Below are 17,378 nucleotides of genomic sequence, written 5' to 3'. Positions count from 1 at the left end.
CCCATTATTAAGGAGTGGGTCTCCTATACTGTTATTGCATATGCAGCAATTTCAAGGGCTGCCAAAAATTAGGACACACTCCAATACACATTTGAAGAGGCGTAAAAAAAAAATATATATATATATATATATATATATATATATATAAAAAACACAGCAGAATCTTTAGTGTAAAAAACAGACTCGCCAAAGTAACCTCAATGTAATCACATTCTACAGCTCCTTAACCTCCTCCTCCTCTTCAGCCTCCATCTCCGAAATGACAACATGAGTCGCAAGCTGGAAGCATTGCAACACTGCCTCGGCCAAGTGGCAACAGGCTGTACTGAAGATAATATGCTTATGTGACAAACTGCACACCGCTGCAAAGTTGGTGAAAGCTGTAACAGAGCAGGCAGATCTGTGGCTCTCACCTCTGAACATACAATCAGGCATAGTCGTGTGTGGCAATGTCCGGAACCTGGTGGTGGAGAAATGACAGCCGAAGTAAATACGGTTTTCCTCTATGCCAGTCCTTTCACGTACCTAAAGAATATGGCTGTGGTGAAATACAACTCTCACTGAGAAGCAGCCCTGGCTAAGAAAAGTCTGTGTGAAGGTTCCCGGACACTCTATGGCTGCTTTTTTACTGTGGACTGGCTCCAGCAATCTATAAGACTTAAGAGCAATCTGACACCTTGGCAAAGCCCAATTCTGTTCTCCCTCTGATATCTAACAAACAGGTCATGCTGGGGAAACTTGCACCTACTGCCACTCAGTGTCTTCTGCTCCTTTGTGAGAAAGTAATGTTTGGACAGCCAGTCTACCAAATAAAATTTCTGAGATATGGGAATTGTGGATGGCTTTGCTTCTGGTACAGGGTGCTAATACTAAACCATGGCATGCCATTTACTGAATATTCCTGAATGGTTGGAGACAAGCTCATTCCCACTGAAAAGTACCAGTGTCACGGAACAACAAGGGGATGTCCGGCGGATGGCACAACACATGAATGCAACGGGAGATAGAGGGGGAAGGAGGGCCCTAGCGGTAGGGAACAAGGGAAGGGACACCTCCTGACACCAACTGCGTCTGTCCCTAAGCTCCCCTATTGTCCTTAGACGGGTCCTCCCCCCGTGCCTGATCACGTGCCTAAGCCCTCGCTGGCCCTGGACTTAACCTGGCTAGTGCGCAGGCCAGTGAGACATTAGTTTCACCACTACAATAGGACAACACAAGGCAGGTAAGACAAACAATGAGAAGATAACAACATTAAATACACTTATCTCTCCAACAGAAAACTTCACAGCTGCAATAGCAACGAACACCACAGCTTCTCCAGAGACTGGCTCCTTCAAAGAGGTCAGCATAGAATGAAGTATAACCGGCGGTCAGCTGATGGATCATTTGGCTATTTAAAGGGAGGTGGGAGTGGCACCAACCAACATCAGCTGATTGTTAACAAAAGGTTGCTAGCAGGAGACTAACATTAGCCCTTGCTGGACCAAAAGGAAAAAACTACATTTATATTACAGCATAACCAGAGTTGCCACAAATCTCCAAATTATTTGTGACAACCAGCAAGCTAAGGAGATGGTGGCCTCTATCATCATGAAGGAGTTTGCTCGTTGTCTAGGAGACCGACCACCGCTTCTGTCTATCTTGTGAACATTGTTTTGAAGCTTGATTGACCCAGGGCCTGCAATCCTCTGCGTCGGGAGGATGTGTTCCGCCCCAGGGTCCGACTGGGTCCCGGCTTCCACAATATTACCCAGTGTGTCGTCAGTGAGATATACTGTCCCTGGCCACAAGCCCTTGACATTGTGTCTGGGGTTAAGTGGTCCTTTCCAGTAACTGCGTTGGCGAGAGTACGGGTAATGTTCTGGGACCCATGCTTGTATAAGGCGGGGATGGCACACTGGAAGAAATAGTGGCGGCTGGGGACCGAGTACCAAGGGACAGCAGTCGCCATGAGGTTGCGGAAAGCTTCCGCCTGCACGAGCCTAAAAGGCAAAATTTGTAGTGCAAGCAGTTGAGAAATGTGACAGTTTAGTATTGTGGCCTGTGGGTAGCTGCGTATTTGTGCTTGTGTTCCAAGGACTGGGGTAGGGACAACTGAAGACTGCACTGGGACAAGAACGTGGACAAGATTGCTGACTGTGATGGTTGCAAGTGTGCAACGACAGCTGCAGGGTGGGAGGGATCGTCGCCTGCATCATGGATGGAGGCTTGGCGTGCACGTACAACAGGGGAAGAGGCAGCGGTGTCACCCGCAGACACTGTTTCTGGACCCTGGCATTCGGCCAAACTAGTCGGGTGCTTTGCTGTCATGTGCCTGAGCTGCCCCTGCTGATGCTGGCATGGCAGATGTTGCAAATGGACTTTTTGGGGTTAACTGGACAGTCTTTAAAAAAGAGCCAGACTCGGGAAGACCTAGCAGTTGGACTGGCAACTTCCCTGGTATTGGTGTTTTGGGGAACATTTGCCCACCTTGTGTCTGTGGCCACCCCACTGCTTCTTTCTGCCTGTTGTGGTGCTATGCCTCTCTCCCCCTCTACGCTGCTGTCCTCGCTATACATGTCACCCTTCTATGTTGGGTCAGTAACTTTATCGTCCACCACCTCGTCTTACACCACTGCACCCTGGTCCTCCTCCTAACTTTCTGTCCATTGTGTCTCATCATCATCCACCTTTTTCAACAGTACTTGCACTTTCCCACCGTCACCTTCGTGTGACCATGGCTGCTGAAATATTTGTACATTGATACTTGCGATCTCCTGTTGCCCCAGTTGAAGAGGACCAAGTGAGAGGCCAGAATCTATGAATGGAAAGATGAACAGAACAGTTCTTTTGAGTGTCCAAGTGTGGGATCAGTTGTCTCCGGGCACTCGGCATGATGGGAGGAAGGAGGATCAGGGTGAGGAATATGCCGATTCCAAGTAAAAAAAAGTCTCCCGGATCCGAACATTCCTCAAACAAGAATCTGCAAAAACAATTGTGCATGCCCTCATCATCTCCCGTCTCAACTACTTCAACCTCCTGCTATGTGGCTTCCCTTCTAACACTCTCGCACCCCTCCAATCTATTCTAAACTCTGCTGCCCAACTAATCCACCTGTCCCCCCTCTCCCTGGCCTCTCCCCTCTGTCAATCCCTTCACTGGCTCCCCATTGCCCAGAGACTCTAGTTTAAAACCCTAACATTGGCATGCAAAGCCATCCACAACCAGTCTCCTCCATACATCTGTGACCTAGTCTCCTCGTACTTACCTGCACGTAACCTCTGATTCCCCCAAGATCTCCTTCTCTACTCCCCTCTTATCTCCTCTTCCCACAATCGCATACAAGATTTCTCCTGTGCATCCCCCCTACTCTGGAACTCTCTACCCCAACTTATCAGGCTCACGCCTACCATGGAAACCTTCAAAAGGAACCTGAAGACCTACATCTTCTGACAAGCCTACAACATGCAGTAACGCTCGCTCCACCATACCGCTGCATGACCAGCTCTGCCCTCACCTACTGTATCCTCACCCATCCTTTGTAGACTGTGAGCCCTCGCAGGCAGGGTACCCTCTTCTCCTGTACCAGTCGCTGTCACGTTTTTATTCAAGATTATTGTAATTGTTTTTGCTATGTATACCCCTTTTTCACATGTAAAGCACTATAACAATAATAATAATGTGGTCCAGACTCACGGCTACTGAGACTGGACCGTGTGGAAGACAGAGTGGTGATGGTTGCAAACTGACTGGAAGCATTATCTATTTATCTGCTATCCAACTAAACCTTTTCACACTGGTCTGGCTTGAAGAGTGGAATTCCACGGCCCCCTAGAAAGTGGGACAGGAAGCTAAGTTGACATGATGTGGGTGCTTGTTGTGCTCCGGCCTCGGCCTCTCCGTGCACCATCACCATTACGTCCACTTCCCCGTCCCTTGCCACGTGCCTTGCCCATTTTAAATGGAGTTTAATATTTGTCACATTGCCAAAAATGTCTCTATTATTACCGCAGTAATATAGGATCATGTCTGATGACCTCGGTTTTAGGCAGTGACCTGGGATGCAGAGATGCTTCCAGGGGTCTTTCCCATGCTGTTCCCATGTCATTTCAGCACTGTATGGATGTGTCTGATAATGTCTCACACACCACATGGCCAGATAAGGTAGTAAAATGTTAAAATTACATTTACCGGTGAATGTATTTTTCACCGTTGAAAACAATGCAAAAGTGCAAAAATGCATCAAAAACCACTACGTGTGAACATAGGCCAAGGTGTGGAGGACCATTTTTGTTTTTGTATATTTATTTTGCCTTATACACAAGTCATTACCCTGGAAAGAATGTCCCTTAATGTTTTTTACCATTTTGGTTTCCTTTTTGTATGCTTTATTGTGAGTCCGTAAAAGTGGCGTAATACTCTAACAACATTGTTCACAGCATTGACCTGGGAGTCAGAAATGCTTCCAGGGGTCTTCCCCATGCTGTTCCCATATCATTTTAGCGCTGTTCTCATCGACTTGGCCAATTTCTAACCCCCCCTTCAGAACTCCAGGGGGGCAGCCGTAAAAATGCTCGAGTTTCCCATAGACTTACATTGGGCTTGTTACTTGGGTCAAGCACCCGAGCATTACGATTTGCTCGACCCGAACAACGAGTATCCGAGCATGTTAGTGCTCACTCATCACTAACAACCAACCCTTCCCAAATATTCCCAGAAGATGGCATGGAGATGTAAAAAGGATGTATAGATTCCTTTAACAATATAAAAGTTAAAATAGAGTAAATTTTACATATATTTATGAAGCATGTGAAAATCCAGCATGCCAAATTTTGTTTCTCCCAGCAGTAGAAATGACGGGATAGTGGGGTTGTAGTGATCCTGTTGTAATTTGTTGGATCACTTAATGTTTAATATTTATGACCAGCCTACGTTATCCGTACATTTTATTATTCTGAAGAGGTGGCACCGGCTGATATTTATTACATGTATGTCTTCACCGACATAGATTAGACTTTAATTCCAGGGCAATGTAGCTTTGTAGAAATAAATACTTCTTTATTTTTCCTTGCTGTTTGCATTACTGGAAAAGGCCTATATGTTCAAAGGCAATGATTTATTGTTTATATCAAGTCTTTTATGTAATTCCTAATCATTTTGATATTTTTTTAAATATTTTTAATATCATTATCTATAGCAAACAAAAATCTTGTCATTTTCACAATGGATACTAGGCCTAATACTAGACTGCTACTTCCTGTTCCTCACATGTCCATTAGCAGCAACATAATTTCTCTATTTGTTTGCTTTTATTTTTGGCAAAGGTGATTGTTAAGAGAGGAGGATCTGTGGTGGATCCTGTGTTATCTACTGTATATAGAGGTGTTACCTTTCATTGTAATCCTGTCTGTGATGATAATGAGACTGCTGAAAAGTCTTCTGTACTTAACAGGAAGTATGAGTCTAGTATTAGGCTTAGTGACCAGTGTTAGAATTCTAAGGTTTTGGTTATAATTTTTTCTACAGATAGTCACTCAATTTTCCATATCACTATTATAAATTTAGGAAAAAAATACATTTAACATAAAAAATCTGAGTTAAACAATTGGTCAGTTTCTGATGACAAGTTCTCTTTAACTGGTTTTGGACCGCCCGTAGCCTGTAGACTTTACACGTCCAGGTGGTCCCGCTCCTACTCATTTGAGAACGTCACTGCACAGGAGCGCAACTACACGCTATCATGTAGCTTCAGAAAAGGGGATCATAGAGAAGGTATAGGCAGTTTATTACAGTCTGTGCTTTCTCAATCGCTGTATGCACAGAGCTAAAGAAGCGCTATGTACACAATAATGGAAGTGACGCGCCCCCTGGGCCGTGGGGTACCCGGAGCTGGGCCGGTAGATGCTGGGGGTTGTAGTCACAGTGGCGGTGACCCAGACCGTGACCCAGGGCGGTCAATCCAAGGAGAATGATATGTATAGGTTTTTATAATGTCCGACTACGCCACCTGTGGAGTGCGGCTAAAGGGGCCGCCGCTGCGGAACAGTCCTCCGAAGCTGGTGGTTGCGCAGCAATGATGGTATAACTCCCCACAGGTATAACTCCCCACAGGAAGAGTTAGCTTCAGGGCGGTGTCTGAGGATGATGGTGGTTGTGCTGAGCGTTGTAGTGCAGAGAGGGATAGTGCAGCAAGTAATACAGAGACAAGATAGTGCAGTCCCAGGGTCTTTACTCACAGTTATTGCAGTCCAGATTACAGAGCTCAATGTAATTGCCCACGTCGTTCTGTGCTTACTCAGTGAGGGGCTCAGTCCACCCTCAGGTATTTCCAGAGCACTTAACAGGACCCCTTTCTATGTGCCTTCCTCAGCCGTCTTCCTGTGCTGGCTCTCACCCTCCTGCCCTGCGCCTCACAGTCAGTGTCCCAAGCCGGTGGCCTCGGGTCTTGGCGGGCGACCTGCAGTCCCCTGGGCCCTATGTGGCCACCTTTTCGGCGATTGTTAACTGTGGTAGTGGGCAACTGCACCCTGAAAGTACAGCCACCTCCGGTTGCTACTTGGACTTAAAGTATCCGTGCTAGTTAAGGGGCCGGTCCCCTCTGCAGCTTAATCCTTCTACTGTCTTGTAGATTCGGGCGTACGGGTGGCCTCCAGCACTGCCCGAACCCCTAGGATCCCCTCGTTCCTTCCTCCTGGAGCCTTTCCTGCTCCCCTTCTCTTCCCAGACTTGGGCCTCACTGTTCAGGCCGCCTCTGGAGCAGAGCTCATATAGAGCCTCTGCTCCTGTCACTTCTCCTCCTCTGACTGAACGAACCCGGATCTAAGATGGTCTCTCTATTTTATACTGCTTCCTTTCAAGTGCTCCCAGGATCTACTTCCTGCACCCCATCCACTACATGGTTCCCCCTCTCTAGGTGGTTCCCACCACTCCAGCCAGGGACCAGGGACTGTGCTCTCCCGTAGGAGCAATCTCGCCCTGCCCTCTGAAATGTGGTGTAGTGAATGCAGATGTTAGGTTCCCGAGCTGTACTCCTTCCTTACCTGAGCGTGAGATACCACACCTCTGGGTGAGATGCAGTACCTCTGTGGCGACTGAACCCTCAGGGGCGCCACAGAAGCACTGATGGTGCTTCATATACAGCGGTCATGTGATCTCTTTGTATAGTGAGGGAGCAGGAGCTGCTGGGTCATAGGAGACTCTGACAGCTCTGCTAAGCAATTGCCGGCAGGTGACTGCATTTCCCTTGCAACGCGGGCTAATATACCAGCCCCAGTTTCAAGATGAAAATAAAAATATTTCAATATTTATATGTCCCCCCTCAAAGATCTTTTATAACCTTATAGGAGGCACAATGTGTAAAATAAATGATAAATAAATAAAATAAATAATAATTTGCCACTGTCATTTAATTTTGCTGTTACTAGTCCTGCCCCATAGAAAAAAACGTGTCTAATATCTAAAAATATTTGTTACAGAATGGGGAACAAATTTTTAAATGTACCTTAAGTGGAAGTGTATGCTTATAATCAGGTGTATCAGTGTCCAGTTAAACCAAACAGGTGATAATGATCATCATTTTCATATGTAGGTTAAAATACATCCATTAACTCAAATTGAAACAACTGCAAATGAGGCTTAAAACTGGGTGAGGTGGGTGAGGAGCAGCCAAACTCAGCAACAAAGGTGAGGTTGTGGAAGACAGACTCATTTCACAGGTCATATACTATGGCTAGATTGTGCAAAGTAACATGACCCAAGGTAGTTATTCAGCATCCACAAGGTCTCTCCTAGGTAAATATTTCAAAGCAGACTCTTGCTTCAAGATGTGCTATTCAAGCTCTTTTGAAGAACCACCAAGAAATGGTCAACATTGAGGACCGTAGGTGCAGTTGTTTCAAGGAAAGAAAACAATTCCATACAGAGGCGGCATATGGAGTGCCTTGGATCTGTAAGGTGTTCTGGGGCGGTAGTCATGTTGCTGTTCTCCCATACCCTGGCACCCCACAAATAAACAATGTCCCAGTTCCATTGTGCTGTGGGTATAGTGCATAACACTCACGTTTCGGCCAGAGGCCTTTGCTGTCTCCACGATTCTGGATCCAGGAACAGCTGCACATAAATCAGGGGACACTCGCTTCATAACCAACAGTTCACCTTTACTTAGTAGTTCATATTCAATTGATGTTACAGCTCTGTACGTTTACATGTTTCTTTGTATGTTCAGCCTGAGCTATCCCTTCGCATGATGGCTTCCTCGGCCATCCCTGGGATACTCTATCTGGCTCCACAGCTCTCATGAGACCCGTACCGTTTGCTTCGCATGACTCCCCATCCGGCTTCCACTTGTTAGAAGGGAATAAGACACACTTTCCAGTGCCTAATTCTGGCTGTAGGCCCCAAACATTGCAGGGATGTCCGCAGAAGACAGTAGCCAATGTTCTCATGCTGTCTTAACAAAACGTACTTTTCATGCCCTACCAGCCCTCTTGCCTTGAACGCTGCTAGCACTTTCCTTATCTTGCAATCTAATCTCCAACTATCTGTCTGACTAAAGCCAGGAAGTGCTCCTCTTCTTAACTGCCCCTGTCCACCACCCCATCTTGAAGCCATTCCCTAATACTTTAACTGTTTCTATCTTAGAAGTCATCCGAGTGCAGTCCGATGTTTTCCAGGAGATTTATTGTCTTGCATGGCTGAATGTGATCCGAATATCAGATCAAACTCTGACATGCTGCAATTTTTTTCCCCAGATGAGCTTTGGAAAAAATTGGGCATGTACACAGTCCCATTGAATAACATGTGGACGAGCGCTATCCATCAAAACGATGGATGGCACTCGTGCGTCTGTCATCCTTTAGGGCTCGTGCAATTATACGATTTTGCATGTTCTAGATTTCTTTATGCCCTTTAATGGGAATTTGTCTGTGAAGGCTGCAACGCTGTAACTGCGCTTAACATTATAATAAATTTGGGATTGTAATCTAGTATGTATTATTACATTAAATTAAGTCAGCATTTGCAGTGTGTGGGTGCAGAACATGCGGCACCAACTCAGCCTGTTGTTCTTGTCATTTTGGCTCATGTCTGAAAGAGAAAACATACAATATCTGAATGGGTGTGGGGAGCCAACATTAAAGTTAAAAGGCAATTGGATTAAGCGTCTATGGATATATATGACTACAGCTAGCCAAGACATGTAAGGTATTTGAGCTCGTGCCTATAATAATGCCTATAATTTGGCACTTGTTCCATGTATGCATAATAAAACTATCGGCTATATTGAAATGTAAAATAATGTTATTTCTTTCTCCCTGTAGGCATTAACATGGAAACTGATAAATGCCTTGCCAGTACTCAAATTTTAAAGAGCACCTGCCACCAAAAGTCTCCGAAGGCCGGTTTCGCACAGCTGAAATATATTTATTTAAAGAAGACAATTTATGTCTAATGTTACGTTTGTTAAAGATGAATACATGGAATTTACTAATATATCTTTTTATGAAGTTCTGCTCCTCTTTCTATGTTTCTGATACCATGTCTCCTTGTGCTATAAGCCTTCTGCCCTGTCCGCATGCCGCTCCTGTCCATAAAATGACTGCAGAGTAGGGACAACCCACGGGACACATCAGTGAATCTCCTCTATTAAAAAATATATATAATCAGAAAATGATCTATTGTTGAAATCAGGTTTTTGTGTCACACATATTCTTAAAAAACCTTTTGCAAAGTTTTTATTCATATCCTGATCTGTATTAAAAAAAAATAAAAAATAAATAGTCATCTTGCAATTTTTACACTGGCCGCTAGGGCTGTTTTAGACTCATACTGGCTGTCCCTTCAGGAAGAGTTTTCAGCAGGTTCCTTATCATAAGAGGCAGGATTACAATGACACATAACACCTCCATACATACCCAGCTGGTAACACAAGAGCCACTACTTACAATTGGAGATATCAGAACTCCCCCTTCCGTCACAGTTAACTTTTGTACATGCTCATTAGATGCCTCAATACAAAAGATAGGGTCTGAATCAGTCTATTGCTGTTAATGTTCATGTAATTTAAAAAAAAATAAAGTTAAAGAGATTGTCCACTAATTTTTCATTGATGACCTATCCTTAGAATAGGTCATCAATGTCTGATTGGTAGGGGTCCAATACCTGGCACCCCCGCCGATAACCTGATATCGGTGGTGGAGGCCGCCGGCCAGAAGTGCTCGTTTGCAGAGCTGACAGCCCTCTCATAGTGACCGCCACAGGGTACTGCACATCCTCCTCCTATTGATTTGATTAGGAGGCGGATGTCCAGTACCAAGCCTCGCCCACTAACAGAAGGCGACCAGCTCCACAAGTGAGTATTTCCAGCTGGCGGTCGCCGCCAACACCGATAACAGCTGATCGGCGAGGGTGCCGGGTGTCAGATCCTGACCGATCAGACATTGATAATGTGATGCTAGTCATTACTCACGGATAGACCATGAGGCAGAGAAGTCAGACACTGCAAGGTCAGTACCAAGAAAGCACATAGATAACCAAGGGAAAAGACAAAGGCGTAAGTCAGGTCACGGTCCGGGGACAAAATACCAGGAGATAGCCGATCAAAGCAAAAGGACAAGACAAAGGGATAGTCAGAACACGGTCCAAAGGGTCAGGCAGCGGAAGATCACAATTGAGAACAACAGAATCAGGCAAACACTCACCAAGAAGTAAAAATTATGTCTGGCAGGGATCAGAGGCAGACAGCTCACTTAAATAGCTTGGGCAATCTCCAGAACAGAGAACACTTGGAGAAAGTCCCGCACCTCCCAGTCCCAGATTGGACAGCCAAGCAGTCAATCAAAACACCGACAACTCAGCATGACCCATTTTCCACAGGACAACAAAACAATCACTGAGCGGAGGAATTGTGACAGATGATCTATCCTAAAGATAGGTCATCAGTGCTAAAGTAGTGGGCAACCTCTTTAAAATCTAAAAACGCCAGTGTGAAAAGATTTCTAATTTTTATATTTAAATCACAGTGTAATACGGAAATTAAAAAAAAAAAGATTACCCCCCAAAAATACCTTTAACATAAAAACCTGATTTTAAACAATAGGTCATTTCCTGTTTCCTGATGACACATTCCTTTTAAAGCACATTACACTGCACTAGATTTCTGACAACCAAGACCTGCGAAAGTGTATGTGGTGAGTGCGGTATGTTTCAATGAGGATGCTAAATGACGTGTCTTGTCAACCACAGGCATTTGATGAATAAGACTGGCATGTGAACACTACAGAAGGCTTACCCCCAAAAAAGTAAAAATGGTACAATAACTTATGTTCCAATGAAGTTTAAATAGTATTTTATCTACTTATATCCCAGAAAAAAAATTTGTTTTTTTCTGGTTCAAGCTGATATATGGGCTTATGTAGCATGGCAGCCGACCATATGACAGAAATGGGGAAGAGAGTGCAAAATAAGTTGGCTGCATAATATTAATAGGTGAAGATAATGTTTGTTCCACCTACATTAGGAAACATGAGTGAGGACAAAGTAACTCAAGGAATATGGAAATGAAATGAAGAACAAATAACCATCAAGGCCTCTTGTTCAATGTCGTAACTTGTGTAAAAATGCAAAATCTCCAATTGGGACCCTACTCATCGCAGGTCTTCTCTTATGGGCCAACGAGACACCTTTTGACCCCCTTGGCTCCAGGATCCTGGTGTGTCTACTACCCCTGCACACACTATAGTTATGATTCAGCTCTTGTCCTAGGTGGTTAGAAGTGAGGTGGTGTAAAATCTTTGCTTTGGAGCCCCTTACTCCATTATGTATGGCTATTAATAAGCATGCTTCTGAATTGAACAGATTAGTTTTGAGCATTATTGGAGCTGTAACTATGGGGTTGCAGAGGTATCAGTTCATCTGGTTCTAGTGTACAGCCATTCTGCCATGCAAGGGAACACCATTATTATAATATATAGTATTATAGTATTGGAGATTTTCGATACAGAATTTTAAAGTTAATCCTCTTACCCCATCATGCAAAAATACGTGCAGTTATAATGGTTTACAGCCTCTGCTCAATTGTCGAGGGACATTTCAGAGCCTGTTTCTCAGAGTCTCAGAGGTCGGGCCCCAACCAATCAGAAAGCTATCACCTGTCCTGTGAATAGGTAATAATAACTTTGTTTGTAATAACACTCTAAGGCTTTATTCACACATCAGTATTTTTGATCAGTATTTCATCAGTATTTGTATGTCAAAACCAGGAGTGTCTCCAAATCTCAGAACAGGTGTCAATCTTTCAATTATCATTTTTTTCTGTAAGTTTCACTCCTGGTTTTAGCATGCAAACACTGATGGAAAATACTGACTGAATACTGATGTGTGAATAAGCCCTAAGTTATGTTTTTCATGTAATACATTGTAGCACTTATTATTGGAATTAATTAACCCTGATGAAGGCATTGAAGCCGATTAGCTGGCAGTCATTGAAATAACTGTTTGTACCTTTAAATGTTTATCATTCGGCTATCCAAACCGGTGACTCATAATGTGAGTAGTCTGTGTGTAATAATCTAATTATTTGGGGAATTCCACACTGATGAGTATTACCATAAGTGTATCTCACAGAGTGACATAATAACTCTATCTGTTTCTGAAAAAATGCATTAAATTGCCGAAATAAACATAAACAACGCAACTTCTTAATTTTTGTGAAAATAAATGTGCCAAGTCAAATATTACACATTTTGCTCTAACTGGAGTAGAAAAGTTCATAACACATGAACAGCCCTAAAATCAGGTTATATAAATACTAGAGATGAGTCGATAAGGTAAAATTTGAATTTGCCTGTTCTTGCAAATTTTCCCTAGAAATGCAATTCATAGAGATGTAATTCTCTGCAAATATAATGTCCGTTATTATGCTCTGAGGTCTCTCAGGACCCCAGAGCATAATAAAGATAAGATGTAAAAACTAAAAAAAATACTTATACTTACCTTACCATTCACCTCTCTGGCTACTCCGCTCCTCACTGTCACCCGTCCGGTCCTCATTGCATCTTGTTATCACTCCTGTGAGCTCTGAATCTCCAGACCTTCTCATAATAGTCCAGAACTTCTGGCTCTGATGAGGTCCGGGACAGTTCTGCGCAAGTGGTCACAGCATATATGCCATGAAATGCTCACAGCGTTGGTAAGAAGATGGTAAGAAGATGTGAAGAGGACCGGACAGGTGACGGTGAGGAGCGAACTGGCCAGAATGTGGACTTGCCGTCACGTTCAAAGTAGTCTCATCCAGCTGCTTTCAGTTCATTTCTATTGAGAGAAGCTGAACGTGTCTAGTGGGCATGTGACAGTAAGTATACAAATCACATGCATGTGATCATATGACTGCCCATTTGCACTGGCAATATCGTGAAATGATGACGGCATGTGCACATATAATGACTGCTGTCTTTTGTCCCAAGTCTGAACAACCACTTTAGTTTAGAAATGGCAATTTAAGAAAACCAGACTGGAGTGGCTGAAGTTTGTCTCTGCACTGTCCCAATATTTCAAATACTTTGTAAGACTTCCTGCTTTTGAGTTGGGAGAGTGTGTTGAAGACAGCGTGTAACTACAAGGGAGATCTGTGTTGTTGTCATACTTCACGGCAAATGTAGTTATATAAAAAACTATGTATGATAGGTTCCTGTGTATTATAGAGCAGCAGAGGAGAAAGAGGTTAGACTTAGAAACAACAGAGATAAACCCTGCCAGTCTTCTCTTCATTGTGGTTACAGCTGACTGTGAGTGTATGTTATGATCAGTCAGCTAGTTCCTTCACTTGCCGATTGACCCTTTAGAAGCAAGATAACCATTTGCAATCAGCAGTGTCCTCTTCCTCTTGTTAGACTGCATAAGATGCAGGGCCATTTTACTGTTTGTCTATTAAGTAACAATGTTCTATGTGTAGTTCAGGGTCCTGAAGTAGGTGAGTAAAATGTTCACCTGATAAATAATTTTCTGACTTGCTGCCCATTGGAATGTATTGGAAATTAATTCTTTGTTTTCCTTTTTGTTGTTGTTAGATTTAGGAGAAAAATATTTTAATCAATTTTCCCATTGTTTTGGATCCTCCAGTGATCGACTGTTCACTCTGGAGTGATAATAATTTATATTGACAAAGCCTAAGATAAAAACAAAATGAACATATACCCTGCTGTAATTAAATAAGTAAAAGCAATAGTACATATAAATAACACAACTTAGTAAACACCATTTTTGATCAAAAAAAGCGTAAAAGCCATCCAACCAGCATCAAGGTGTACCCAAATCAGGATAGTCCTAACCTCTAGTATTAAAACCTTACCATGTGTCAAAGTGACATCAATGTGAATAAGGGCCGAGCAGGACCAGGTCCCGAATATGGACACCCAGCAAATGGGAAGCTATATAAATGTAATGTCCGGCTCAAAGTAAGGGAGGCCACAACCTTACCTGCACTAAGTGCACAAACCTGAAACTTAACTGAAAAAAATGGAATTGGCATATAAGTTGGTATGCAAGCAAAATATAAGAGCAAGTTCACACTGGCCATTAAACAGACAAAACCTAAGATAGATATTCAGGACCCAGTCCTGCTCGGCCCTTATTCACATTGACGTCACTTTGACACTTGGTATGACACATGATGTTGGTGAACACTCATTCCTGACTCACTCTTTGTGAGCCCCTGCTCTTGGATTGCTTGCTCTGTAGGGTTAATTACAGCTGAATAAGTCAGGTGGTTCAAATCAAGGAAACTTCAATATAAAATCTGCCAATCTTCTTTTCCGAGAGCGTGAGTTATTCGTCCGTAAGATGTTGGTAAGCAATGGGTTAAAGGACTTGACTCTGGGCCAGATGCACTCTTGTTCTCCTCAAATTCATGTGACCTGGAAGCTGGGACCTGCATGACTCACAGGTGTAACAGAGCTAGTGAAGTCCAAGGAATGAGTCTCTGTTCAGGTTTTGGCTAGGGACCCTCAGCTCTCCCTCCCCCCCTCTGCCAAGCACCACGGGGTCATTAAACCCATTTTCCGCTTGGCTGACTCGATGTCTTCAGTTTCCACTTAATGTGAAATAGCTTTTCTGTAATCTGACCCTCAGACTTCAGAATGTGCCAGTTGTGCTCCATGCTCCCTGGATCCTCAGATAATAGGCAGAACACAGTTACAGAGTTACACACACCAAAGCGGAAACAAAGCAGTATATATTGCATGTCCCAAGGGAGCCTGTAAAGCCCAGCAGTTAATTCAGCGAGTGGTCCTCAAGAGTCATCCTTTCGAAGAGACAGCAGATCACTCTCTCCTCACAAAACATCAAAGATGACGATATGATGGAAATATGAGGTCTGCCACTTGGATGTTTTATCATTCTGGTGGGTTGAATACATTTCAATTGTATCTATAGACTAAGTAATCCACTTATGTGGCCTCTATAAAATCATGTCAAAAGGGGAATATAAAATTACTAGATAATTATAACTTTTAGGGCTCAAAACATAATAAAAAATCTACATAAGCCTACCTTACATAAGGAGGCAAGACTATAAATTATTAAAGGGTTGTTCGTAAAATATTAAGTCATATTTAATAGATAGGAGATAACTTACTGATGGCTGGTTGTCTGATCGCTAGGATTACGAGATCAGTCCCCACTGTCAGTAATTTAGCCCATATTATAACATTGACTGAAAAAGCTACTATTACCTCTTCCTTTGTCCCTTGGCGGTGCGACCTTAAAAATGCAGATACTGCTGGGTAACGGTAGTAGATTTCAGTTTAAACATTTCTTATATCACAACCAAAAGTGATAATAAATCAATAACTCGCACCATGTTTGAATTGATGCCAAGAAGTACAACAATGACTACCTTGATATGATTTCAGCCAACCTCTGGTCTCAGTGGCCACGTGCTGACTATGCTACAATCGCTACTCAGGTCAGAGACTGACAGCAGGGGTTACTTGAGGATAAATGGAACATCATCACCACAAGCTAGCTTGAAAGACTGGTGGGACCACCAGAGTGGCGGCATTGGAGTGCCGGGATCGGTAGACAGGAGTGAGGCTAGCAGGGCCGCCATCAGGGCATTACTGTGCCTGCTCTTACTGGCGTATGGGGCCCAGTGAGGAGGCCGACAGCTGATGTCAGGGCACACGTTGCCCGTGTATGACGTCAGTGTCATCCGCACCTCAAATGGTTGAGGAAATGGACGCCACTGGACCACAGCCAGGTAAGGAGAAATTTTTTTTTGTAATGAAATTCGCAATATGGGGGGAGGCAGGATGGAAACATATGGGGGGCAGGATGGAGACATATGAGGCAGGATGGAAACATATGGGGGTCAGGATGGAGACATATGGGGGGGCAGGATAGAGACATATGGGGCAGGAAGGAAACATTTGGGGGTCAGGATGGAGACATATGGGGACAGGACGAGAGGACATATATGTGGACAGGATGGAGGCATATGGGGGGCGGGATGGAGACATATGGGGAGGCAGGATAGGAGGACATATGGGGGGACAGGATGGAGACATATAGGGGGCAGGATGGAGACATATGGGGAGGCAGGATAGGAGGACACATGGGGGGCAGGATGGAGACAAATGAGGGGGCAGGATGGAGACATATAGGGGGCAGGATGGAGACATATGGTGGGCAGGATGGAGACATATGGGGGAGCAGGATGGAGACATATGGGGGTCAGGATGGAGACATATGGGGGCAGGATGAGAAGACATATGGGGGGCATGATGGAGACATATGGGGAGGATGGAGACATATGGGGCAGGATGGAGACATATGGGAGGATGGAGACATATGGGTGAGGATGGAAACATATGGGGGGCAGGATGAAGACACATGGGGAGGCAGGATGGAGACATATGGGGCCAGGATGGGAGGACACATATGATGCCAGGATGGGAGGACATATGGGGGCAGGATGGAGACACATGGCACCATGCTGGGAGAACATATGGGAGCAGGATGGAGACATATGGTGCCAGGATGGGAGGACATATGGGGCCAGGATGGGAGGACATATGGGGACAGGATGGAGACACATAGGGCTGTAATGGGAGGACATATGGAAGCAAGATAGAGACACATGGGGCCAGGAATGAGACACATGGGGGCCAGGATTGGGGATTTTATTACAGGAAGGTGCCAGGATGTTGGACATTATTAGTGTAGGGGCTATTTAAGGGATATTATTACTGCTGTGATGCATTTTATTTTTGAAGATACTGTTTTCAGTGGTGGGGGAGGTCCTGTTACTGTGCAGAGCAGAACTGTTGCTCTTTTTTCTTCATCTGGCGTAGTGAAGAAGGTGGGGAAAAATTGGGGAATGTGCTCTAGATAACTGTGTTATTTTC

The 17,378-nt window shown here is 44.1% G+C and overlaps 1 long non-coding RNA gene across 3 annotated transcripts in view; it reads left to right on the top strand.

Annotated features, from left to right (window-relative positions):
* Nucleotides 1–12,541, top strand: part of LOC141273481 (uncharacterized) — a 254,838-nt gene extending 242,297 nt beyond the window's left edge. For all 3 annotated transcript variants that reach the window (XR_012322096.1, XR_012322098.1, XR_012322097.1), the window contains one exon: nucleotides 9,297–12,541. This is a non-coding gene — a long non-coding RNA (uncharacterized lncRNA). The remainder of the gene's footprint in view (nucleotides 1–9,296) is intronic.
* The last annotated feature ends 4,837 nt before the right edge of the window (nucleotides 12,542–17,378 follow it).

This window comes from Phyllobates terribilis, unplaced genomic scaffold, assembly GCF_046119375.1.
Source record: "Phyllobates terribilis strain yellow unplaced genomic scaffold, ASM4611937v1 Scaffold_5__5_contigs__length_657084704, whole genome shotgun sequence".
NCBI classification, from domain to species: domain Eukaryota; kingdom Metazoa; phylum Chordata; class Amphibia; order Anura; family Dendrobatidae; genus Phyllobates; species Phyllobates terribilis.
Note: the sequence above shows the minus strand (reverse complement) of the source record. Positions and strands in the feature narration are given on the sequence as shown.